The sequence below is a fragment of the Microcebus murinus genome, chromosome 1 (genome assembly GCF_040939455.1).
Source record: "Microcebus murinus isolate Inina chromosome 1, M.murinus_Inina_mat1.0, whole genome shotgun sequence".
NCBI classification, from domain to species: Eukaryota; Metazoa; Chordata; class Mammalia; order Primates; family Cheirogaleidae; genus Microcebus; species Microcebus murinus.
This window is the reverse complement of record NC_134104.1, coordinates 46469391-46493684: the sequence shown is the minus strand read 5'-3', so window position 1 is coordinate 46493684 and position 24294 is coordinate 46469391. Positions and strand designations below refer to the sequence as shown.

Genomic DNA, 24294 nt, shown 5'->3' with positions numbered 1-24294 from the left:
GGAGGGTGTTATCTTCAAGCTCTGAGATTCTTTCTTCTGTTTGATCTACCCTGTTCTTGAGACTTTCCACTGTATTTTGTAGTTCCCTGAATTGATTCTTCATTTCCAGGAGTTCGGTTAAACTTTTCTTCATTGTGTCCATTTCTTTTTCTAGATCCTGGAGGCTTTTTGTGGTTTCTTTGTGTTGGTTATTGAGTTGTTGTTGCAGCTGGGTGAGTGTTCTTATGATCCACATACGGAATTCCTCTTCTGTCATTTTGGTTGCCTGATTTGGGTTGGTGTCCGTTTCTAGGGGACTGGTGCTCCTCTTTGGGGGTGTGTTTTCTGTTTGGTTCTTCATATTTCCTGAGTTCCTTCGCTGATTTCTTCCCATGTCGATCAGTTGTTGTTTCTTTCCTTAGGTTTTTGTTTGGATATTCACACGCCTTGTTTAGTTTCTGAGCCGTTAGGTGGTGTCTGTGGGTGAGATTCGACCACTCCCTGTATAATGAGTCAGTGGGTGCCGTGATAAGGCTGTGCAGGATGCTGTCCCTGTCAGTAGGTGGCGCTTGCTTGGAGGAACAGGCTATGCTGTTGTTTTTGTGTCCTGTTATCAGCTCTTGTTCTGGGCGGAGTTGGGTTGGGTAAGCCTGCCCTCAGGCACCACCAATGCCGTTAGTAGGGGGGTCAAAGTTCTGTTCTCTGCTTCCAGGAAAAGCTGTCAGGGCAGGGCTGGAATGGTCCCGCTCAGCCAGAAAGTCTGCTTGTGGGGTTGGGGCTGTCTGAGACCCGCAGTCTGGAGCAGGCCTCGCTTCTTTCCACCCTCCCCAACTCTGCAGCTACTCCTGGGCCTCTGCCAGCAGGCCAGACCACACGTCACCAGGCCTCCCCGGATTGTGATGCCTGCGGGGAGGTTCCCTGCGCAGAAACGCTGCCTGGGCTGGGTGCATGGCCTCCCTTTGGTGGGAGTGTTGCCCTCTAGGATGCTGATCTGCCCCTGAAGGCACACACACCTCTGCAGGCTGTTCACAAATATCCCTTCTGTGCCTGGGCAATGCTAGACCTCGGTGCACGGGATCTGGTCTGCAGGTCCGACCTCTGGGTTCCAGAGTTCAAACTGTATCCCCACCAGGGAGAGGAGTTCCGGTCCCAATTCACCCACAGGGAGCCCAAGCTGTGTCTGTGTCTCTCAGCCTCTGAGTCGGCACCGTTCTCCTGGGAACACCGTGGCAGCAGCACCTGGGAGGGCGGGCGGGTAGGGAGCTCACAGTCTGAGTTCCCCTGAGTCAGCTGTAGGGTCCCAAATGGGAAGGTCCGGTTCCCTGGAGGTGCCTCCGGCTGGTGGCTGTATCGCCTCTCTTGGCAGCCGCGGGTAGGGTTGGCGGAGGGGAGAAGGAGGCAATATGGCACCTGCCGTGCGGCTCGGGTCTGTGCACATGGAGGTGCACAGGGATTTGGGAGTCTGGTGCCGTGTCTGCTACAGGCTCACCGCTAGCTGGCTCGGCAGTCTCTGGCTGGTGTCCGCAGGTCTCTCCACCCACTGGGGAGCCCACCAGCAGTCCCAAATGCAGGAGAGGGGAAAGGTGATTTATCCACCTACCCTTCCCGCTGGTCTCTGGGCTGCTCGGGCGGTCTCAGCTCCAGTTCTGCTCCGAAGCCTCCTCCCGTGGAGTCTCCCGGTGTCTCAGATACCCCTCCTTCTGGCCCTCGTCTGCTGTATGCTCACCTTCTTGCTTCTTTTTTCTAATTTCTGCTAGAATCTGTCTTTCCGGCAGAGACACTCTTTCTGGTTGTGTTTCTTATCCGCCATCTTGATCTGCCATGAGTTTTTTCTGGGCTTATTTTTGATAGGAGACTTTTTATTGTTGATGCAATTTCATTATTTGTTATTGGTCTATTCAGCTTTTGGATTTTTTTCCTGGTTCAATCTTGGCAGATTGTTCATGTCTAGGAACATATCCATTTCTTCTAGGTTCTTCAGTTTTTTAGCATATAGTTGCTCATTGTAGTCTCTAATGATTCTTTGAATTTCTGTGGTATCACTTGTAATTTTTCCTTTTTCTCTCTGATTTTATTTATTTAGCTCTTCTCTCTTTTTTTCTTAGTTTGTCTGGTTAAAGGATTGTCAATTTTATCTTTCCAAAATTCATCTTTTGTTTTATTGTTATTTTGTATACTTTTGTTTCAGTTAATATATTTCTGCTCCTATCTTTATTATTTCTTTTCTTTTACTAAGTTTGTGTTTTTTGGTTTTCTAATTCTTTAAGATACATCATTAGGTTGTTTATTTGAAGTTTTTCTGCTTTTTTTGATATAGGCATTTACTGCTATAAACTTTTCTCTTATTACTGCTTTTACTATATCCCCTAGGTTTGGTATGCTATGTTTCTATTTTCATTTGTTTAGGCAAATTTTTATCTTTCCTTCTTAATCTCTTCATTGCCCAACTGGTCATTCAGGAGCATATTGTTTAATTTCCATGTGTTTATATAATTCCCTTGTTTAATTTCCATGTGTTTATATAATTCCCAAAGTTCTTTTTGTTATTTATTTCTAGTTTTATTCCATTGTGGTCAGAAAAAATACTTGATATTATTTCAATTTTTTGAATTTTTTAAGACTTGTTTTCTGGCTTAACATTGGTCTATCCTTGAGAATGATCCATGTGCTGAGGAGAAGAATGTTATTTTCCAGCTGTTGGATAAAATGTTCTGTAACTATCTGTTAGGTCCATTTGGTGTATAGTGCAGATTAAATCCAATATTTTGGTTGATTTTTTGTCTGGATGATCTGTCCAGTGTTGAAAGTGGGATGTTGAGGTCTCCAGATATTATCATACTGGGGTCTGTCTCTCTCTTTAGTTCCAGTAATATTTGCTTTATATTTCTAGGTGCTCCAGTGTTGAGTGGATATATTTACACTTGTTATAGCCTCCTGCTGAATTGATGTTTTTATCATTATGTAATGATTTTCTTTGTCTCTTTTTATAGTCTTGTCTTGATCTATTTGATCTAATAACTATAGCTACTCCTGCTCTTTTTTTGGTTTCCATTTGCATGGGATATCTTTTTTCATTCCTTTATTTCAAGTCTATATGCATCTTTATAGGAGAAATGAGTTTCTTGTAGCCAGCATATAGTTAGGTCTTTTTAAAAAATTCCATTCAGCCACTCTATGTCTTTTGATTGGAGAGTGTAGTCCTCTTACATTCAATATTATTAGTGACACATGAGGACTTACTGTTGCCATGTTGTTATTTGATTTCTGGTTGTCTTGTGGTTCTTTATTTCTTTTTTTCCTTTCTCTCTTTGTGTAAAAGTGATTTTCTCTGGTAGTGTGTTTTAATTTCTTACTTTTTATGTTTTGTGTATCTCTTATAGGTTTTTCTTGATTTGAGGTTACCATGAGACTTGCAAAAAACATCTTATAATCAATTATTTCAAAATGATGACAACTGAACTGTGTTTTCAAAAGACAAACAAACAAACAAAAAAAAACAAAACACTCTAACTCCATTTTCCACCTTTTTGGCATTTTTTGTTATTTTCATTTATATCTTTTTATATTATCCATCTCTTAAAGAGTTGTAGTTATTATTTTTGATAGATTTATCTTTTATTCTTCCTATTCAAGATATATGTGGTTTGCACACTGCAATTAAAGTGTTCTGTATTTGTCTGTGTACTTACTGTTACCAGTGAGTTTTATCCTTTCAGATGATTTCTTATTACTCATTAATGTCCTTTTCTTTAAGATTGAAAAAATCCTTTTACCATTTCTAGTAAGATAGGTCTGGTGTTCATGAAATCCCTCAGCTTTTTTTTTTATTTTTTCTTTTTGGTCTGGGAAAGTGTTTATTTCTCCTTTGTGTTTGAGAATATTTTTGCAGGATATGATATACTCAGATTAAAGATTTTCCTTCAGCATTTTGAATATGTTATGCCACTTACTCCTGGCCTGTAAGGTTTCCACTGGGAAGTACCTGCAAAATGTATTGGAGTTTCTTTCTATATCATTTGTTTCTTTTTTCTTGCCCCTCTTAGGATTTTTTCTTTATGTGTGACCTTTGAGAATCTGATCATTAAATGCCTTGAGGTAGTCTTTCTTGGGTTAAGTCTGCTTGATGTTCTACAACCTTCTTGTATCTGAATATTGATATCTTTCTCTAGGTTTGGAAAGTGCTTTGTTATTATTTGAATAAACTTTCTACTCCAGTCTCTCTCCCTGCCTCCTCTTTAAGGCCAATAAGTCTTAGATTTGCCCTTTCAATGTTATTTTCTAGATTTAATAGGTGTGCATCATTCTCTTTTACTCTTTTTTGTTTCTCTCTTCTTTCTGTGTTGTCATAGCTCATCTTCAAACTCACTAATTCTTTCTTCTGCTTGATCAGTTCTGCTTTTGAAAGACTCTGACACATTTTTTAGTTTGTCAATTGGATTTTTCAGATCTAGAATTTCAACTTGATTTTTAAAAATTATTTCAATATCTTTGTTAAATTTTTCTGATAGAATTTCAAATTCCTTCTCTGTGCATCTTAAAGTTCACCGGGCTTCCTCAAAACAGCTATTTAGAATTCTGTGTCTAAAACGTCACATATCTCCATCACTCCAGGATTGATCACTGGCACCTTGTTTAGTTTATTTGGTGAGGTCATGTTTTACAAGATGTTCTTGATGCTTGTGGATGTTCATTGATGTCTGGACATTGAAGAGTCAGGTATTTATTCTAATTTTCAGAGTCTGAGCTTGTTTGTACCCATCCTTCTTGAGAAGGTTTCTCAGGTATTCAAAGGGAATTGAGTGTTGGGATCTAAGTTTTTGGTCATGGCAGTGACATTAGCATTAGGGAGCACCTCAAGTCCAGTAATGCTGTGACTCTTGCAGACTCCTGGTAGTACCACTTTAGTAGACTAGGGTAAGATGTGGGAGAATTCCCTGGATTACCGGGCCATACCACAAAGAGCATTTGTTTAGCCTACATGTCTGTGGGTTTTCTTGGTTGAGGCTGTCTGGCTGGAGAAGATTGTTCCATGTGTGTCTCTTCCTCCTGGGATCATGAGGCTCACCCATGGATGTTCTTCTAACAGAAATGACAGAAGTGAAAGGGAGCAATGTCAGTTGTGCAAGTGATTTTCAAGTTTTTGGCCATGTCACACCTGCTGATGGTCTATTGGCCAAAATAATTCCTATGGTGAAGTATAAAGTAGCCTGTGTGACTATGTTTGAACAATAACCTATCAAACCCACCAAAGATACTCCTCCCTCTTTCCTCCTACTCTGTTTTGACTATTCATTTAGGGAAATGCTCACAAATGTCAGAGGATTCTCTGATGGGGCTTACAGAATTCTTTCCAGCATTATCCCTCCTCATCAAAGTTACAGTTATCTACTGTGGCTGTGAGGAGGCTAGTGCCATACTAAGAAAGAGAAATCAGGGGGAAAAACATGTTTGGTCTGTCTTCAATTTTGCAAATGTGGAGCTTGAAGTCCAGGGAGCACATTTCTGGCACTCCAAAGAGGGGTGGTATAATGGGTTACAGCCTGAAAATACTTATTGGTCTCAATTTGGAGTGACCAGATTATTTTGGAGTGGCAAAGTTGTGAACATCACAAACAGTTTCTAAACAAGTAGTAAAAATTTTATGACACAATGACACTTGATATTTTAAGTTATCTAACTGTAGATAATCTACAGTTATCTACAGTTATCTACAAAGAATTTGGAATGTATTATTAGCAGATTTTGCTGTTAATTTCTGCACATCCAGCATCTTCAGAGAGTCTAAATTAAAATGCAATTCAACACTAGGGAGAGAATGTAATGTTTTTCTAAGATATCCTTGTAAATGTGTCCAGGAAATGTCTATACCACATGATTGCATATCATAGTCTATATCTGGCAAATAAGTCTACTAGCACTAATGTTAAGGAAAATAAATATTACTTTTAGTAAGGTACGTAACATTTTTGGGATGCATATATGGCTTGATGTCAAATAAAACTTGCCAAATCCACCGGTTTTCTTTTTTTTTTTTCTTTTGCTGAGTGGAGCAGCATTAAATTTATGCATCAGTTCAGAAAAATACATTTTTATTATTTAATTATTCCTTTCCAGAGACATGGTATATCTTTCTACTGATTTAGATCTAGTTTTATGGTCTTTAATAAAATGTAATAGTTATGTTTTCTTTCAAGTTGGTGCTATACCCTTCTTAAGTTTATTCTCAAATATTTAACAATTTTGTAGCTAATGTGAATGAGACTTTTTTCCCCCTCATTTCTGACTAGATGTTGCTGGGAAAGAGAAAAGCTACTACTTATTATATATTAAACTGCATCTATCAGGTGGCTTTTAAAAACATGAAAATGAGTAACTTTGAATTCCTTGTTGAGAATGAAACACAAAAATGAAAATATTTGAAGTTTCCTTGCCATTAAAGGCTAGAATATAATGATATGGTAAGTTGGCATGTAAGGATGAATTATTCCATTTATTTATTCATTGAATCAGTTGACTTTTTTTGAGCACCTACTAAATTCAAAACACTATTACTACATCCATGGAGGTTAAAGAGGTTAGTGAGACATGTTTCCTATCTTCAAGAAATGTATCATCTTGCTGGGGAGATAAAAATGTAAACACAAATATAGGCAAGAATACTATAAAGACTACAATGTTTTCTTTGTAGTATTCTTTGGGGAAAGAATGTATTCTTTGTAGAAAGAATACTTTCGCTAAGTGTAAAATAAAGACTATGTTTTCTTTATGGCTTACCCTAAGCTTTCTGAAAATAGGGCCTGTGACTTGGTACCCAACACATAGTATTAGTCATTTAGTAACAGTTGGGTGTGAACAAGAAAGGATTCATTCCAATGGGAGGGCTTGTGGTGACTTTCAGGGAGGAGATAATATTGGGGATGAAATATAAAAATGAGTAGAATTCCAACACGTGAAAAAGATGGGGAAGATAATAAGAGTATCCTGGTTGAGGGATACTCCAAGCACAGACGTGTAAAATGTCCTAGCATGTTTGGGGAATGGCGAGTAGTATGATATGGCAAAGCAGAGGTACCTAACGGGGCGTAGTGGAAGGTAGAGAAAGAGGGGAATTTGGGAAAGATTGTGTGGGAATATAAAATTGAGACTTAGGAGTCTGGACTTTGATCGGTGAACACTGGGGAGCCGCTGAAGACATTTAAGGAGGGAGTATAAGCTTGTCACTCAGGTGGCTATTTGAAGGTTGGAGTGGATATCAGGAGAGTGAAGTTGGGACCAGTGAGGAAGTTCTAGCAAGACATCGAACAAAAGGCTGATGTTAAGAGCTGAATTAGAACAGAGGCAAAGACAACAGAGAGGAGGAGATAGGTATGGCAAGTATCCCTGAGCACAGTTGAGGGACCTTGGCAACCAGATTGGTGTGGGTTGAGGAGAATTCCTTTGACTCTGACAGTTCAAGGGTGGCTGTGAGGAGGCTAGTGCCATACTAAGAAAGAGAAATCAGGGGGAAAAACATGTTTGGTCTGTCTTCAATTTTGCAAATGTGGAGCTTGAAGTCCAGGGAGCACATTTCTGGCACTCCAAAGAGGGGTGGTATAATGGGTTACAGCCTGAAAATACTTATTGGTCTCAATTTGGAGTGACCAGATTATTTTGGAGTGGCAAAGTTGTGAACATCACAAACAGTTTCTAAACAAGTAGTAAAAATTTTATGACACAATGACACTTGATATTTTTCGTTGATTCTTTTTTGTCATGTCATTTTAATTCTTTCCTTTTCCTCTTTCTACTTCCCGGAGTCCATTACCCAAGGAAGGAATGCTTTTCTTTCTGAGGCTCCTGCTCAATTTGGTGATGGCCAAAAGAACGATATGTTAAGTACAATTAGAAAAGTTTTGCTCTGTTCTGAAGTTGGACCTAAAGGTTCAAACCATGTATCTCTGAGGCATATGCCTCTTCTCTGTAGTGCAGACCAAAGGCATTTGCTACTGTCTAAAATGTTCACCGTGATTGTGACTCTAACCCAGGGCATCCAGATGGTATTGCACAACAGCTCCCATATTTTGAGCATAAAACCCTGATTTTGAAAACAGTCCTGGGCACTGTCTCTTCTCTGTAGCCCCTGTTCCTATCCAATGCCTGTCATGCTCCTGACTTTTGGGGCTTTGCTTTCCAATTTTTTCCTCACAAAAGGAGTTTTGATCTACTAGTATATTTGTCTCTCCTGTTTTTTTTGTTTTTTTTTTTTAATTATAGTAAAATATACATAACATAAAATTTACCATCCTATCCACTTTTAAATGTACTATTCAGTATTAAGTACATTCACATTGTTGTACAATCAATCTCCAAAAGTTTTTTCATCTTGCAAAACTGACACTCTGTATCCATTAGACAACTTCCCATTCCCCTCTTCCTCCAGGTCCTGACAACCAATATTCTACTTTCTGTCTCTACGAATTTGCTACTCTAGATACCTCATATAAGTGGGGAATCATACAGTATTTGTCTTTCTGTGATACTTTCCTGCTTTCCATCCTGGTTTCTTTGGGTGGAATTTGAACTCACCTTAGGCTTTGTCAGTTTCTGTACCCCTTTGCCTGGACCCCAGAAGCCTGCTGGCATCATGCTGGGTCTGTGCTGCTTCCCCAAAGGCAAGTGAGATATCATGAAAGAATACTTTCGCTAAGTGTAATTTCCTGTATTCAGTCTGCTCTTCTTCAATTAACAGAACTGGAAGGAATCCTGAAGCTCAGAGCATTCAGGCTCCTGTCTTATGGCAAAATGTGCCACCACTTCCACCCCCACTTCCTCCCCCCAGCTCTGCCTATGGATTAAATACCAATGGCAAGAATGCAGGATCCTGCAAATCAAAGGACTCTAAGAAGAGCAATTCAAAGAGTTAGAAATAGACAATGAGGAAACAACCATGCCGGAAGTTTGGTATTTATATTGTACTCTTTCTCTGAAGACAGTGACATGCTTACCACACATTATCTGAACAGTGAGGCATGCCCTTAAGACAATTGCAGTCTGACAAATTAATGTCCGCTAGGAAATGTCCCACCAGATGACCTTGCTTGATTTTAAACTGAAGATGTCACCTTTGAAAACTCAAAAAGGGGCCTTGGTCAGTGAGATTGATCCATAGTCCGAGAGGAGTCCTTTAAACCAGTGCCGTGGTGGATCTGGGAATAGGGGCGGGTGGGCACTCAGAATCACAGAACCAGCAAGAACCTGAAGGACTGGTGAGTTTACCCAGCTCAAGCCCACAGTGAGAGAGGGAGAGCATACCCTATTTTTACAGCTTTCTAGATAAAACCTTTACTATTAGTACATGGGCAACTGTCTGACTGGTCCTCTGTTATACCCCCAGCTCTTAGCATAATGCCTAACACGCAGCAGGAATTCAGTAAATATTTGCTGCATGATTAAAAGGAAGAATACATATGAGATCTTTCTTATTTTTGAATCTCCAAATCTCTCATTTCTCAACCTGCAATTTGAATCCATATCTGTCATTGTTAATAATTAGGAAAGCAGCTTAGTACATTTAAATAGCACTTCCAAGATTCCAAGGAGATTAAGGAGGTGCAACAGGGTCTGGGGCCTGCATCCCCCACCCAAATAACTCAGGCTATTGGGTCCCTGGGATTTTTTTTGTGATATCCCACCAATTTAACAGTTTGTCCTGTTGTTCCATAAAATGTACTATTGGGAAAGCTAGCATAAAGTATTTTACTTGTTAAAAGTGTGTGTGGGGGGGAGAGACTTGGCTTCAAGCGTCTGTTTTTTCCACTTAATGGAAATACCAGGAACTTAAAATATGCCGGAGCTGAAGTTGTACTGGATTCAAGGAACTAGTTAATATGGATAGCGATGCCTTTGCAGGGAGCCAGGGCTCAGTTTCACTTTCAGCTATGATCCTCTCAATACAGTCTAATCCCCAACATGTGGGCAAAGCAATTCCCAATGGGGACTTGGAATGTGGTTAAAAACTCTAAGGAGAGAGGCAGAAGTTTGAATGCATTAACCTGTTAACCTGACTCCCTGGACCATTAGCCTGGAGCCAGATGCTCCACTCCTTTTCAAAGATGGAAGTGAAGCAGAGTAGAACACACAAAGAGAAAAAGAATCTTCTGGGTTTCTATTGTTGTTGTTATTGTTTTTTTTTGTTGTTGTTGGCTGGTGGCTTTGGGGAGGAGTAGTGCTGCTAGATATTGTCCAAGCAATCATAGAATAATGTAGAATCTATATGCAGGGTTTACAGCAGGGCTAACTCTGCTTCCCACATATCTAACTAACTTTTTGCCATAGTCAAGTCCCGATCCCAGCAGGGTATTTGGGGCCACTTTCTACATCTATGTCATTGGTCTTCACCTTATTCCAAGACATACAAGTGAAAAACCTTCTTGGGGAAGTACATGCAGGTAACACATAATGATGCCTTTTCAAAAATATACCTCTTGTTGTTTCAGCTTAATGTTTTTAAATTTGATACAATATTTCTCCACTGTAACTGGTTTGGATTGTGGGATTTTAAGGAGCTGAAGTCATGCCTTTGAAATTCTCAAGATACAGTGCCTAGTACAAAGTTAATTATTTATTGAATGCCAACAAGAAAAGAATGCAAAAGGAGAAATGCCATGATCTTTGTCCAGAGGAGTTTTCAATGTAGTTAGAGAAATAAAACAGGCACCCATTTGGAAGTTAGTGAATAAATTTCTATAATGTGAGTACATTGTTTGGTATTAACAATAAGTGAAAAAAAACAACAACCCAGAAAACCATTTTGTATTGGAACCGCCCTGTGGAGGGAAAATATGGCCAGGCCCCAGTAGATACGTAGATGTGGAGAGAATCTCTATTGTTTTGCTCCCAACACTCACTCTCCCTCCTTGTGATAATAATCTTTTAATTTTGCTCTGGGAAACTAACTGCCCCTTTGTCACATTCAGCCCATGAGTTTCAGATGAACCTGACTTCACTCTTGGCTCCATGGCATCATATGACCAAATCCTAAGCCATCCCATGAATCTATTCGTAAGGCCACAGTGGGTTCAGGGATGCAGTCATGACCCAACTCAGGTCAATCAGGGCTAATAAGTTTCAATATAAAGACTTTTTGAGTTACTGGGGATGAGCCTCTCTTTTAAACTGCAACCATTTGCCTTCATGAGGGGGAGCATGGCTGATAATGGTGTCAACTCAGTATATAGAAGAGGTGAGAGATGGAGAGAAACTGGATCTGGTCATATCATTTGAGCTACTGGATCCAGCTATGCCTGAAACCAGTTTACTCTGTGCATTTTCATTATGTAAGCCAATGCATTCTTGCTTTTACTTAACACATTTGGGTTGGGTTTCTGTCACTTGCAATTCAAAGAATCCCAATTCATGCAATAGGACCAGAAGCGGCAGAGGAGAAAAGTAGTTTAATAAGGAGAATGGCTTGAGTGAAGGTGAAGAAGAACTATAAAGAGAACTATAAAGTACTTGGACAATAATGTGGAGGCTTTCATGCCTGGAACAGAGGCTGAGGCTAGAAAATAAATAGACATTTAAAGTAGGGTCAGGTCATGGTCTAGGAAATTGGGCATAGAAATTTAGAGTCAGTGTGAAAGAGTGGGAGTGATATTTTGGGTATAATGTGTATAACTGCTCTTTGGGTTGAAATAATTTCTTTCTTTTTTTTAATAGCTTAAACAAATAGGTTTTTATTTTTTAATTTTATTTATTTTTTTATTTCAGCATATTATGGGGGTACAGATTTTAAGGTTTCAATAAATGCCCTTTCCCCCCTCCCCCTACAAGTCTAAGTTCCAGCATGACCATCCCCCAGATGGTGCACATCTCACTCATTATGTATGTATATACCCGCCCCCCCCTGCCCAATACCCTATTACTGTAGTACCTATGTGTCCACTTAGGTGCTGCTCAGTTAATACCAGTTTGCTGGTGAGTATATGTGGTGCTAGTTTTTCCATTCTTGGGATACTTCACTTAGTAGTATGGGTTCCAGCTCTAACCAGGAAAATATAAGATGTGCTATATCACCATTGTTTCTTAGAGCTGAATAGTACTCAATGGTATACATATACCACATTTTATTAATCCATTCTTGGATTGATGGGCACTTGGGCTGTTTCCATAGCCTTGCAATTATGAATTGTGCTGCTATAAAATTTATTTTTATTTCTGGGAATATCTGAAATATGGGGTAGACGCTCATCGTAGATTTATGCTAATAAATATAAATATGATAAAAGCAAATTAATTAGCATTTACACTAACTAAACTCTGCAACTGACAAGGCCACTTGAATTCCATGGACTTGTTTGTTATCTTGTGTGAGTGACAGGCCTAGTTTATAATATATAAATACATAAGTTAGATTTCAATAGGAGTTTCTTAATACCAAGGCATGATTTTTCATTCATACTCTTTGAATTGAAATGCAGGTATGCAGAAGCATTACTGTGATTTGGCAATTACAGGGCAATATATACATGTATGTATATGTATGTGTGTATAAATAAAGCATATATTATAAGGACTTGGCTCACATAATCACATAGGCTGAAAAGTCTCGGGGTCTGCTGTCTGTAAGCTGGAGACCCAGGAAAGCCGGTGGTGCAGTTCTGAGAACCAGAGGGCTAATAGTGTAAGTCCCAGTCGAGGGCAGGAGAAGACCAATGTCCCAGCTCAAGCAGTTGGGCAAAGAGAGTGAATTCTCCCTTCCTCTACCTCTGTGCTATTCAGCCCCTGATGGATTGGATTATGCCCACTCACACTGGGGAGGCCCATCTGCTTTACTGAGGCCACTGATTCAAATGCTGATCTCACCTGGAAACACCTTCACAGCTATTCCCAGAAATAATGTTTAATCTGGACACCCCATGTCCCAGTCAAGTTGACACATAAAATTAACTACCACAATTCTTAAAAGTGACGTTAATGCCTATGTCTACTTTATAATACATTTCTAGTTAATTATCACCCAGCAAAGTGGCATTGGCTTGCACCACACCTTTCCAGAAATGAAGGGGGAGGCTGAGGTGGGAGAAGTGAAGGTGGGGAACAGGGTGGGCTCTTGTTCCTTGGTGTGGCCTTCTGGTGTATGAGACTTTCTCCTAATCAGAGAGGAGCACCCAGTGGAGGTCGGAGATATGAAGGACACAGCTGGCACCACACACAGGGTGCTCTTGTCCCACCCATTTTAGAGCTCCAAGTCTCTGCTTATAAGTATTTCAGTTCCTTGCTTCTGGGATACAGACTCCTTACTCTTCCCTTCATAACTATGCTCTTAGCCCAGGTTCCTTCTGCACCAAGAGCTCAGTGTGGTAGAAATCAGTTTTAGCCTTGTGACATCTCTCTCTTTTTCTTTCTAGGATTTAACTAAGGAGAGTGGATAGAATCATGTTTGTGGAAACATCAGAAACATGTGAAGAGTATAAGTTAGTCTGGGTTCCAGTGAGATGTGATCTAGTTGGCCAGAGCCAGAATTCAACTCCCCCCCCCTTTTTTTTTGGCTAGCTTTTGCTTTCCAGACTTTAATCACCAACCTGTCTTCTCTTAGTGAAAAGAATGAAGCAGTCATTTCTTACACCTGTTCATTAGGGAGTAGATGTTTTTGTTCTAGATGAGTGTTTTTAAAGCAGCACCAACCATTTCAGATACACCTGGGTGGCGTATAAACAAGCATATCCCCACCCCAGGCCCCACAAAGACACTGATTGGGAAGGGCTGGGATGAAGTACTCCAGGTAATTCTTATTACACTCCACTTTGAAAACCTGTGCCTTTAAGGGATTTCAAAATTTGCTTAGATCAGGTTGGTTTTCTCGCAGATGAATTAAGCTCTGAAAACGGTGTAGGGAAATGGTGAAGCAGCTCATATGTGCAGGCTGACCTGACTGTGCTGTCGTGGGGTGAAGAAGTGCGTGGCGCTGCTCTGTCGGCTGGGGTCGCCTCACCCCAGTCATTTCCTGAGGTTGATCAGTTTTAATCGCTTTCTGTGGTGGTTCGTGTAGAGGCAGGAAACCATTCCAAACTCACACGTTCCCAGCACTGTCTGAGTCATCACTATATGTCCTGACCTTTCCAATAACCTTGCTGGCAGAGCAAGTCAACGCCAGGAAACAGGTAAGCAATCTGCCTTCCTAAACTGCGAACACATATATTTTGATAAGGCTATTGGCAGGTTTAATGGAGTGTAATTAACTATTCAAACTCCATTTCACTCACTGGGGCTTAAAAGTTGCTTTGGGGATGGCAAAAAGATTTTTGGGGTTTCTTCTTGCCTTGAGCTTTATTTGGGGTTAGTTTTAATTAAAGACTTCAGGCCAGGTGCAGTGGCTCATGCCTGTAATCCTAGCACGTTGGGAGGCCAAGGCAGGAGGATTGCTTGAGCCCGGGAGTTTGAGGTTGCAGTGAGCTATGATGATGACACTGCACTTTAGCCTGGGTGACAGAAAGAGACTCTGTCTCAAAAAAAAAAAAAAAAAAAAAAAAAAGACTTCAGCAGACATGCATTCTAGAGGGAAATCAGTGTTGTCCATGGTGTAGAAGCTAATCCATATTTGCTTAAAAGTGAATTCAGTGAATTCATCTCATGGGATTAGATTTAAAATGTGACCATTAATTTAAAGAATATATCTGCTGCTTAACATCACAGGGAATTGCATTTCATATAAAACCATGAGAAAGGTACATTTTGGAATATAAAAAGCTAGAATTCACTATATGTTAAACATATGAATCTCTCAGGATGATTAGTGCCTGGCACATAGTAGGTGCTCATAAATGATTATCATTGAAGGAGGGGTGGGATTAAAAGTATGAATTGAGTATCTGTGGACTGAGAAAGCTGTGTATTTAGTGAGAACAATAAAAATGTCCTCTTTATCAGCTGATGTTCGTGATGTAAAATATTTTCTGTTGGTGCTTAAGCAGTAAGTAGTGGGTGTTTATTAGCTAACCCATTTGAAACACTGTGTATATTTTCTTTTGCTTTAGTAATTGAATATAATAAATAGTACTGTTGCCTGGACAGCAGCTGTGATTACATTACCAAAAAGGAGGCTTTTCTCAGACTATCTTTTGTAGTATCAGCTGGCACTACTCATAGATAACAAACACAAGCAATACTGCTTTTAATGAGTTGGAAGGTGTTATGGGTTTGGGAACGAAAGTTTAAAGTTGATTAGGCAAATTAAGCTGTCTGCCTACTATCTAACAGTTGTGATTTCCCAAAGGCTAATGTGCAACAGAGATCCTAGAAGCTGCTAAAGCTCTTTTATTTAAACAACAACGACAAAACCAACAAAAAGCCCTATGATGGCATGGGCAATATATGTAACCTTAACACTCGTACCCCCATAGTATGCTAAAATTAAAAAAAAAAATATATAACCAGGGTAGAATCCAGGTCCTTTTCCCCTAATTGAACTAAAGTTGACAAAATTACTGCTGCATTATAAGTAAAAATATTTTCCATCTATGTAATATGATTACATTTTATTTTTTATACTTTATAACTTTGTATCTATGTAATAAAATCAATCATACAGCAAGAACAGTAAAAAAAAATAATAAAGTTATGCCTAGGCAGTATAGTATTTGTGGTTTTATGAAGCTGAAATGACAGACTTGTAATAAATTGTAGTTTTCTGTAAAACTTTAATTGAAGTTTCAACAGTGAAATCTTTGAATGAGACATTAATATTTTTCTACTTATTTTTTGGGATAATATGGTGATGAGATGAAATAGGGCTTAACATAATATTATTTTAATCAAATAAAGTGCATGTTGTTATTGAGAGACAAAAGGAATCTCTAGGAATCATGGACAAAATGACTCAGAGTGCATGAAGAAGTCAATGTCAGACTTCCCAGTGCTTTAGTCTTTCTAAGCATTGCAGGGGTAAGGGAGAAATGTCTTCTTTACCCTCAAAAGTTCATGGAAAGATCAACTCACAATTAAGGCAGATTAATAAGAGGAAGAGGTTTATTTACTGTGCACACAGGGAGAATCACAGAGCTTTTACCCAATATCGCAATAAGGTCCAAAAATTTTTACACCCTCCTTTTAGAGGGGATGAGGATTATAGGTAATTCTGTTTAGGGGCAATAAATCGTTGCTAGGGAGGACGAATGGATGGGAGAAACAGATTGACTTGTAAATATTTCCCTTTGCAAATTAAATTAACCCCAGAGACAGGTATTAATCTTAAAATGGTTTGGGCTAGGTCTGGATGCATTTTTTTTTTTTTTTTTTTTTTTTTTTTTTTTTGAGACAGAGTCTCACTTTGTTGTCCAGGCTAGAGTGAGTGCCGTGGCGTCAGCCTAGCTCACAGCAACCTCAAACTCCTGGGCTCAAGCAATCCTGCTGTCTCAGCCTCCCGAGTAGCTGGGACTACAGGCATGCGCCACTATGCCCGGCTAATTTTTTATATATATATATCAGTTGGCCAATTAATTTCTTTCTGTTTATAGTAGAGACGGGGTCTCGCTCTTGCTCAGGCTGGTTTTGAACTCCTGACCTTGAGCAATCCGCCCGCCTCGGCCTCCCAAGAGCTAGGATTACAGGCGTGAGCCACAGCGCCCGGCCCGGATGCATTTTTGATCTTCTTTCCTGCAATACAGTAAGATTACAGGGACAGGAAGGGAAGTCAATTGTTCTTTTGATGGGTCCATCTGGTTATGCAGGTAGAGGGAAGCCCCTTCCAATGCCTGTTGATCTTGAAGGGCCTTTAATTCAAAATACTTTTTATACCAAGGAGTCATATTTTAGGATGAACTTTCCTGAGCTCCTTCATTCCTCCTGTCTGGAACTTTCCTAGAAATTTCACCCATTGAAAGTTGGTGGCTGTGGAGAGAGAGAGAAACATCTGGTTGGTAGTCAAGTAACAAGGGATCTGAAAAGGGAGACAAGAACATAGACTGAGAATAAATAAGAAAAGAACAGATCTAAGCACATTTCCCCATATCCCATTAAACCTGTCTCCCTTTCTTGGGAACTGGTCTTCATTAATCTGATGGAGAATATTTATCTTGTGTTTTAAGAAGTGTAGATTAGTCTCTGCTTGCCCTGAGTGGCTTATGTAGAAACAGCATTTTTTACCAATGATTATGCAAGCTCTTCTCTTTTGGGAGGTCAGGGCATCCAGGACTTGGTGGTTTTCAAATACAACAGAGGCGAGGCTGTGGACGTCTGACTGAATTGCTCCAAATGCTTTGCACAGTGAAAGTGAACTCTTGTTCTCTCCTACCATGGAGATATTCAAAACTGCCTTTTCAATATCATAAGATACAAATGCTGGGAAAAGTGTCTTGAGCACCAAAAATAACTTAGAAATTGTGATATATACAAGTAGTATTTTTTAAAATTTTATTTTATTATTTTTTTAAATTTTAGCATATTATGGGAATACAAATGTTAAGGTTACGTATATTGCCCTTATTCCCCTGCCCCCTCGAGTCAGAGCTTCAAGTGTGTCCATCCATCCCCCAGGTGGTGTGCATTGCACTCATTATGTATGTGTATACCCATTTCCTGCTCCCATCTGCCCAACCCCAATAAATGTTATTCCTATATGTCCACTTAGGTGTTGATCAGTGAAACCAATTTGCTGGTGAGTACATGTGGTGCTTGTTTTTCCATTCTTGGGATACTTCACTTAGTAGAATGGGTACCAGCTCTATCCAGGAAAATACAAGTAGTTTTTAATAATATCACATCTATTATGTTTGCACGATACCTCTTTATGTAAGAAAGAGCCCAAGTTTGTAGTTTGACATTTCAAGTAGAGTACCTCATAACAAAGGGTGTCAGATAAACAAGTCCATAGTGTCCTGACCACCTAGGTGAGAGCCACTTGTTATGCTTTATCATCACACAAGATAAAAACACCAGTGCAATTTACAGGGTAGGGTCAGGTTGGAACCTGTGACCTCCCAGTCTGGAGTTTGCTGTGCCTCTTCTTCCTCATTGGCTCTTCCACGTCTCCAGTGTCCATGTGTCCCTGCCAGTCTGTGGGAACATTAACAGATTGTGAAATATCTGCTATAAAAGGCCTTTGGCCTGGTTCTAGCAGTTGTAGGGCTTGGTTTTGTCACCTAACCAACTCAGTCCAGACTTTTTATCTGTCCTTATACAATCTTCAGTGTCTGACAACTTAAGGGGAGCAATTGAACTACCCCAAATTGCACAGGCCTGGCTTGTGAGCCTTTCCTAACATCTTGTGATTTGACAATTATTGACATCATGAGAGTTAATGTCAGTACCATCTCTGATTTTTGTAGGAGGTGCAAGAATGGCCTCTGTGGAATCAAATCGTAGAGTGTGATCACAATATTGCCCTAGTATGGTCACCCAGAAAAGATCCAGTTTTCATCCCTGTTTTCAATGCAGAGGGAAAAGCTCCTTTCTAGTGTCTTTACCTGAGCAAAAGGTAGTTTTTTCATTTTTCTTTTTTTCCTTTTTGTGCTTGGGAGCCTATTCTCTGACCCTCAGAGGCATTCTACTCCATTTTAAATCCCTAAAATTAGCATCAGGAAAAATCATTGTCTAAGGTGATTGTGGAGATCTGAAAACCAAAGTCAAGATTCAAGGTAAAAACAGGATCCTTAATTTCTGGAGAACTGAGTACTCTACTTTCTGGCTACACCTACCTATGCATGCATAAGTATTAGGCTTTGGAAGTGGCAAATCCTTACAGAAATGGCAAAATCTTACTAAAGGCAAATTGTTGCCTAGCTAGTAATTGCTTAAAACAATAAAATAGGTAATTAAAAGATTGATAGTCTGAATAAAATAATAACATTTGAGAGCTGGCAAATTCTTTATAACAGCTATTAGATCTCCTTCTGTCTGTGTGTCTATATGTCTGTGTCTATGTATGTCATGTATATGTGATATTAATTTTACTACCAAAATGTTTGAAATAACTCTAATTAGCTTAAAACATAAGTGCTTAAATCAAATATTTTATTAAGAAAATAGAAACTAACTCAAATGCCCGTTAGTTCACATGACTTTGATAAAACAGTAATTGACCTCTGCTCAACTTTCTTTTTAATTCTGTTGCACCCCAATTCACAGTCTGGCTTTATATTCACTTTCAGAGGGAGATAATTTACATAGACCCGAATACCTCAGAGATACTGTGAGTTTCCTTCAGTATTCTCTAAAATTCTCAAAGGTGATTTAGACTCTACAACCTTTACCCAAGGATCTACTCTTACTCCGTATGTTGATGATCTTTTGCTCTGTGAACAAGGTGCCTCCTTAGACACCCTCATTCTTTTAAAAGCTCTAGATGAAAGAGGCCAGAAAGCCTCTAGGTCTAGACTCCAGGGTACAGACAACTCTTACTTAGGACATGAACTATCTCAGGGCATTCAAAAACTCACCCAAACACCTTGAGTCAGTTTGTCCATTCCGTTCCCCAAAACTAAGAAACAACTATGCAAATTTCTACGAGCAGCTGGCTAGTGCTGCCACTGGATTTCTAGTTTTGCTGCTCTTGCTAAATCATTTTATTCCCTCCTCCCAGACAGTGTTCAGTGTTCACTATTCTCTGACCCTCAGAGGCATTAGACTCCTTTAAATTCCCCAAACTAGCATTATCCACACCTCCTGCTCTGGCTTACCTAATTTTGATAAACCTTTCCACTTACATTGCCATGAAAATAATGGGACTGTGGCTGCTATTTTGGGACAGCCCTTTTCCTCTCAGATCCATCCTATAGTATATTTTTCATGCCAGTCAGATCCTGTGGCAGCAGGTGTGCCCCCATGCCTGAGTGCAGTGGCAGCAGCTGCCACCCTGATTGACAAAGCCAGCACCTTCCACGAGGTTCCCCTCTATGTTCCCCATGCTGTGTCTGCTCTTCTACAAGTCCATAAAACACCTCTCTAGCAGACGGCAGACCACCTATGGGCAAGCCCTATTAACCATCCTCTCCGTTGTTTTACATCACTATAACACTTTAAATCCAGCTACCTTCCTACCTCTACCTGATGATGGAGACCCCCATTCCATTCCACATGATTGCCTTACAGCTGTTGGTGTGATTTCAAAACCATGAGAGGGTCTCTGGGGCATTCCTTTAGGCAATGCGGACTTACTCCTCTTTTGTGGCAGCTCTTGTAAATGAGATTGCAAAGGAAGTATAGCATCTGGCTATGCTATAATCTCCCCCCACAAAACCCTTGAGGCACATTCTCTGCCTACCATAAAGTCAGCACAAGCTGCTGAACCTACAGCCCTCACTAGAGCTTGCACATTGGCAAAAGGAAAGGCTGCCACTATTTACACTATTTATAGATTCCAAATATGCCTTTATAGTCTACCATGCAGTTGGCACAGTTTGGAAATCTCAGAGTTTCTTAACTTTTGCTGACACTCCTATTGCCAATGGGCCTCTAATTGCTGCCCTATTATAAGTGATTCACCTTCCTTGTAAGTTTGCTATTGTTTGCTTTCCAAACTAAGTGTTGAGTCTTGGCTCTGCAAACTTCACCTCTACCCATGTATGTTTTCTGTGGTTGGAGAAGGGGTTTGAGGAATCTGGGAGGGGTAGAAAAGATAGACTTAAGGCTTGAGAGCATGAGAAGAAAGCACACTGGTGCATCTCTGGCATCTCCATATGGTAACAACTCAACATGACCATATTGCTCCAGCCTGAGGGTACAAATGGAGTCACAAAGTCACAATGACAGCAGCAAGCCAGAATTCCTGTTTTTGCCTCCAGTTGCCTATGTAGGACTTTCCATATCCTTTCAAAGAAACCCTCTCCCCTAGTATTCCTGGGTTTCCCTCAAAGGGGGCCCAATGACCACAAATCTCACCATGACAGACATAGTTACCCAAACCTAGGCTTCTGGGGCTGCGGCTTCCTCCTTGGTTGTGTTAGCTGCCTCTCATGACAATGGAGGATGTTGGAGATGGAGAAAGCAAGGGAGCTTTCTTCTGATTCTCCCAAAACCAATAAGCTGCCTTTTCTACCACTTCTAGCTGCCCCTCCATTTTCTCCTGTAACCGGGTCCCTTAACTGGGCATATTCCTCTGACAGAGTTTAGGAGACTGTTATTTACATTTATATGCATGTGAGCTCTTGCTTTAGGGAGAAGGAGGAGATTTTAAGCAACTGTTATTCAGTTACTGTTTGAGTGCTAATGGGTAGCAGTTGCTATGGGATAAAGATACAAGGGGACATTTCTGGCACTTAAGGGGCTAGTTCAAACTCTAGTTTAGGTAGGATAAACATAGCAAAAGTTCAAAGAATTCTGCAAAAATTTTGAAATTGAACAAATTGCTGTAGGATATAAACCTAGCCCAAGGCATTGTTGTGAGGCTTTTGGTGGTGATTAGAGATCACATTCCTAAGTCATTAGAGAAGTAACTCAGAAATTGAAGGATGTTTTTCTCTTCAGAGAGAGTTCTACTAGAGTTTATGTACTCAGTGTGAAGATGTTTTTGTGCTTATGTACGAAATGTCTAGGAGCTCATGCTGAACTATTCCTGTCTTCCTGGCAGGGTTATTTTTTTTTTCTTTTGCCTGGCAAACATATTGACGTGGAAAAACGATTCAAGAGCTCTTGTTGTTCCAACGTGAATGTGTGCCAGGTGCCCTGTCTGATCTTGTAAGTCCTTTACTCCTGTCTTCAAAAATACAAGTTTGAAGGTTTTTTTTTTTTTTTTTTTTTTTTTTAGCTAATTAGTCATTGCTTTGCCTTCTTTCAAGAGAACAATGGTTTTATAGTTATAAAGATTAGATGTGGTGTTGTGGGGAGATAAAGATATTGAAGTGTAAGAGGCGTCTAGAGTACAGGGTGATTAAGAAGTAGCTTTTGAAGTAAGTACATAACCAGAAACCAGATTTGTCCTGAAGGAAAGTGTTTCTGTCAGGTTTTAGTGTGAAAATGTTGGTTCCTAACATGCTCATGGACAAAGAATGACCAGACATGCCAAAGTAAGGCGAGCATGAAAATGAAGTTTATTGAGGAGGGAAAGATAGGATTATAGAGCAAGAGCAAGATATAGGTATATAGAGCATGATACATACGCCATAGAGGATGACGGGACCCATTATTGCAGCAGAGAGAGCAAACGAAAGGATGCAAAAAAAAAAAATAGTCTGTCTAGTTTTATAGTGCCTGGACTGGGACCTCCCTAGTGGCTCAGATGTCACCATGGAACCACTTTTGTTGGACAGTTGGGAGTTGCATCGCCTGAGTCTTACTATGCATGCACGTTGCTCTAGATCACTTTCCGGACTCTGTAGTACCTGTGCTGCTTGGCTTGTGGGCTATTCCTCTGCATTCTTTTGCAGCTGGTGTGCTGTGTTCTGATCAGCTGATTTGTAGGGTGTTCCCTCCCACCCCAGGTATGGCAGTTGCTAGAGAGGATTAAGGTGGAACAGGACCAAGATGGGGGCCTGCCCTCATTCTTCTCCCCAGGTGGGGCAATTGTGCCAAGGCAACAGCACCCACTTTTGTTCCTAGGAGACCCAGAATCCTCCACTATCTACCTAACATTTCTTCACTTTCAGAATTATTGAATAGGATTCTTTAGGTTATAAGAGTGTGCGTCTTTGATGAGAGGGTAAATCACCATTGTTTTTTTTAAGCTTTCCTATACCACATCTTTGATGCTGCTAAGACATAAGTTACATCCCCCTTTGTTTTATGATGAAATACAGTTGACCCTTGAACAACATGGGTTTGAACTGTGCAGGTCCACTTATATGTGAGTTTTCTCCCACCTCTGCCGCTCCTGAGACAGAGTAAGACCAACGCCTTCTTTTCCTCCTCCTCCTCAGCCTACTCAGTATGAAGATGGTGAGACTGAAAACCTTTATAATGATCCACTTCCACTTAGTAAATATATTTTCTTTTCCTTATGGTTTTGTTAATGTCATTTTTTTCTCTAGCTTACTTTATTGTAAAAATACAGTGTATAATACATATAACAAAGTATGTGTAAATCAACTGTTTATGTTATCAGAAGCAGTCAATAGTAGGCTATTAGTAAAATTTTTGAAATCAAAAGTTAGACACGAATTTTTGACTGCACAAGGGGTTGGTGCCCTGAACCCCTGTGTTGGTCAAGGGTCAGTTGCACTATAGAACGCCAAAACTAAAAATTAATAAAATAAAAAAAATTTAAGACTTTGGCCTCACTTTAGGTGAATTGAATCAGAATCTCTAAGGTGGGTTTTGTACTTCCCATATCAATATGTTCTAAAAGTCTGCCAGGTGATTTTAATGTGCAGCTAAGGTAGATAATCACTGCCCTACCCTAACTACACCGTGAGGTGAAACTGTGTTTACTTGATTATCTTGGATATAATTAGCATATCATGTTGGCAGCTCTTTATCAGAGCATCTCATGGTTGTGTAACCTAAACACTAATCCCACATCATGGGTGGGTGGTATAGTCAAGTAGCAAAACATCTGGCCAGGTTCACATGCAGAATTCTGATGAAACTCCAATCTGAGAAGATCCTTATCACATGAATCTTATTCATTTTCTAACATTTTAAAAAAATAAGTAATGATTTTATACATTTTATGATCATTTTGTTTTTCTCCTTTGAGTGATGAATTATATTAATAACAGCCTAATATGATACTCTTCTTGCATTTTTGGGATAAAACCAACTATGTCATCAGGTATCATTCCTCTAACATGGGGCTAGATTTGATTTTTCAGAAATAGTTTACATTATAATGGGATCCTTTTCTTTTTTTTTAAGTTATTTGACATAAAACACCAATATCTTGTATTGGCAATTTCTATAGGAAATGAGTTTTAAGGCTAAAGGAGTAAGTAGGTAGTAAGGAAGCAGAGGTGGCTGGTTTTAAAAAATAATGAAGAATAAAAATAAATTTCTCATTATTCCTTCTCAAGGGTTATAAGTTAACTTGTGTGTTGAAGGAGCAAAAACATTTAAGGTGGAAACAAAATTTATTCATGTACCATCTCTCATTCAAATCCATTCTATGAGGGTAGTTTTTTCTTTGACTTTGGCTAAAATCTCATGCTCAGATATTGTCTTGTACTCCTAGTTAAGGAGTCTTATTTCAGTGAATAAAATATCAAGAATCATGAAATAGTCAAAACGAAGTTAAAACTTCTCCTCTACCTCAGCTCCAGCCTTCTGTCAAAGGGGTGGGATCTGGTTAGGTTACCCCGCCCTTTTCCATGCCATCTCCTTTTCTTTTCCCTCCTCCTCACTTTCTATCCTAGGCTTCTGATCACTACAGGTTTGAAATATGGGGAAAGGAGAAAAGGACAAGGAGCAGAG

At 39.8% G+C, this 24294-nt stretch overlaps 1 long non-coding RNA gene and 1 pseudogene across 1 annotated transcript in view; one reads left to right on the top strand and one right to left on the bottom strand.

Annotated features, from left to right (window-relative positions):
* LOC105879423 (actin-related protein 3 pseudogene) overlaps nt 1-8604 on the bottom strand; it is a 37164-nt pseudogene extending 28560 nt beyond the window's left edge.
* Nucleotides 1-24294, top strand: part of LOC142872938 (uncharacterized) — a 111270-nt gene that overhangs the window by 63533 nt on the left and 23443 nt on the right. The window lies entirely within an intron of this gene.